Below are 3,505 nucleotides of genomic sequence, written 5' to 3'. Positions count from 1 at the left end.
GGGAAATAAATGCTGTACAAGTTTCTGAATTTGTGAAGTTGATGGAGATTGTCTTCATTGCATCTCACAACTATGTCATGCTCAAAATCACTGATTCCTTTTACCCAAAGAAAAATGTAGCCTCAAAATATAGTAGATGTCCTTTGAAATATGTGTACTTCATCTCCCCTTGTCATCTCCTGATAAGATTAATGAAATAAGGGGTGCCTAAGTGGTGCAGTCAGTTAAGTGTCTGACTCTTGGTTTTGGCTCAGGTCTTAATCTCAGGGTCTTCGGATCTAGCCCCATGTTGGGCCTGTGCTCAGCGCAGAGTCTAAGTTTCTCTCTCCCTCTCCCTCTGCCTCTCTCCCCACAAAATAAATAAATAAATCCTTTTAAAGAAAGATTAATGACATAATGCATTCAAAGAAACTAGCACAGGATAAGAGCTGGTTGAATTATGTTGTGTTGTTCTATCTTTATAAGACAGAAATACTCATGCACCAAACTTCTTATGTCTTAAGATGAAATAAGTGCAGAAAAAAACCTCAACCCATTCCACAATAACCTTTGCCCATAGCTCATTATTGGAGCAAATTAACAGCCCACTTCGTAGGCAGTAGGTTGTCAGGAAGCACAAAGGCCTGGACCCAGAGAAAAAAAGGAAAAAGAAAAAAGGCATTTTCTCAAATCCATGGAAACTGGAGACTTACATAAATTTCATTATACAATTTGCCATTGCTACAGATGCATATACTATTTAAAGATTTATTTTGCTTTTGCTTTAAAAAAAAATAAAAAGCCATCTTGCAGCTGCCAAAATATGAATTGGGACACACATCTCCTGTCACTTTCACCTAGGCTCAGACACCCTCATGACTCTGTCACCATTCTCCGGACTCTGTCCCTCTCTGCAGCTCATGGCTCAGGTTGCTATAGAAGGTAAGTGATGGTGACCCTTTCCTGCGCACTGGATCTCAATGAGGGTGTTAAAAATGGAAAACCATTCTTCACGTATCACTGAATCTCTTCAAGGAGGATGAGAATGTGGCAGCTCTGATGATGTTGAGCAAAGTGGCTTCTAATTCCCAGATCTTCATGAATAGAAACTACAGTTGTGTCTGTATCTTGAAAACTACATCAAAGTGGTGGGGGAAATGTTAAATTTGTGTCCTCACTTTTGGTTACTGGAAATATAAACTACAACCCACTCTGTACACCGGCCCCCAAGTATCACGTAACACACACCTGGCAATCTTTTTTCATCTCTACATCTACCTCTTTATGTCAGCCAGTATCCTTTACTTTTAAGGGGGTGGGTTCTAGTCAGTGGTTATGTTGCAGTTGGCTCAAAATCAATAGCATGACTCTCTTCCCAACACTGCATTCTGTGTTGCACACTGGTGGCTTCAAATCAGCCGCAATGAGAACATTTACAGAACAGAGAATGCCAAATGCCACAAATCAGGATTGTGAGTTTTGGGGTTTTGGGAAAGATTTTTTTTTTAATTAATTTATTTATTTGAGAGAGAGAGTGTGCACAGGGAGAGGAAGACAATCAGACTCCCTGCTGAACAGGGAGCCTGATGTAGGCCTTGATCCCATAACCCTGAGTCAAAAAAAGGGTCAGATGCTTAACCAATTGAGCCACCCAGGTGCCCCAAAATAGATGGTTCTTAAACACTAATTATCATCATAGCACTGGTTTAAGGAAGGTAGGTGGGAGCAATCGTGAGAGTACCAGGTACTTAAGCAGAAGAAGGAATTGATGGTGTTGGAGACAGAAATGAGGTTCATTAAAAAAAGGGGGCCCAGGGAAAAGAATACCATCACTTACTTCACCATCTCTCCTGTACTGTCTGCTAATGCCCCACCCCAGACTGTAAGGCCTTCCCTGTTCCATGCTTACCTAGGACATTCATTTACACAGGCACACCTTCAACTTGAAATTTCTTATCAACCATCTCCAAAGATGGTTGGAGATAAAACCCAAAAAAGCCATAGTTCTTATTCTCTGAAGCTGTACCAGATAAAACTTGTATATCACACATTAAATAATCTTTCCAGATTATTGGAAATCACCAAACTGATTAAATATTTTGATTAAAAAATATATATATATATGAATTCACTTTTCTTTTTTTCCTGTCAAATGTAATTTTTCTTCCCTTGTTTACTAGAAAGGAGAAGATTTTGTGATACTGGGAAAAGAAAATGAATAATACAGGAAACTATATATCTGTAATGTTGAGCTCTCAATTAAACCTTATCTACAGAACTAAAGTAGTCAAACAAAATGCCCAATACACATTTATTCTGAAAATCTTTGGATCTAATTTCAATTAGACTATAAAGGCGACACAAAGCCTTAATGAACTATTGGACTAATGACATGTTTATTTGGTAATCAAGAACAAACGCAGTTCAATTTTAATGCAATTACATTCTTTAAAGGACACTTCTTTGTAGGATAATGACAAAAAGTGGAAGTCTCTTAAAGAGAAGATGTTTAGTAATATTAAAATTCAGCTCTATTTCACATCCATAGCTTCTAAAATGCAATGTGGTAGATTGCATCAGTGGTCCAAATTATTCATTCCTCCATATAGCTATGCCCTTTCCCCAAAGACTGCAGTTCTGCAAAAATCTGTATTTCCTGACGCCTTGATTCCAAGATCAGTCATATGTTTTGCCAATAAGTAAAGTATGAAAAGGTCTTACATATTTCCACTTGCTCTCTTAAGTTTCTGTCATCACCAAGAAAGGGTATGCCTGGGCTGTCTGTATCTCAGTAGGAGGATAAAAAGCACAGGAAGAAGAGCTTTGCCAGATAACACATTAACACACTCTAGCAGAGTTAAGCTTAGAAGAGAGACATCAGCCAGCCTACAGACACATGAGTAGGCCTGCCAAATTAGCCAAGTCATCAACTCACCAGTATATAAGCTATAACAATATATGGCTATTATAAGCTGTGGAGTTTTAAAGTGGTTGGTTACACAAAATAGCTAAACCATACATAATGTCACTCCCTTTCACAGTTTCTTCTTGAAGAGTGAAGAATTTTACATACACAAAGGATTTCCTAATCAACACACAAGTGATTATCAAAATCAGACATCGCCACTTCATAACTATAAATATGGAACACTTTCTTTAAGAATCAACATTGTCGGGACACCTGGGTGGTTCAGTGGGTTAAAGCCTCTGCCTTCAGCTCAGATCATGATCTCAGGGTCCTGGGATCAAGCCCCACATCAGGCTCTCTGCTCAGCGGGGAGCCTGCTTCCTTCTCTCTCTCTGCCTGTCCCTCTGCCTGCTTGTGATCTCTGTCTGTCAAATAAAAAAATTAAAAAAAAAAAAAAAAGAATCAACATTGTCATATTATATCTATCAAGTCTCAGAATTAGTTCAATACCAGAAACGTTGACCAAGCTACCAATGTCATCTGCTAGGTCCTGAGAACACAGAATTGAGGAAGAGCTCTGAAGTAGAGCTCGGGGTCTATGTTGGGGAAGAAACACTT

The sequence above is a fragment of the Meles meles genome, chromosome 5, assembly GCF_922984935.1.
Source record: "Meles meles chromosome 5, mMelMel3.1 paternal haplotype, whole genome shotgun sequence".
Taxonomy (NCBI): domain Eukaryota; kingdom Metazoa; phylum Chordata; class Mammalia; order Carnivora; family Mustelidae; genus Meles; species Meles meles.
Note: the sequence above shows the minus strand (reverse complement) of the source record.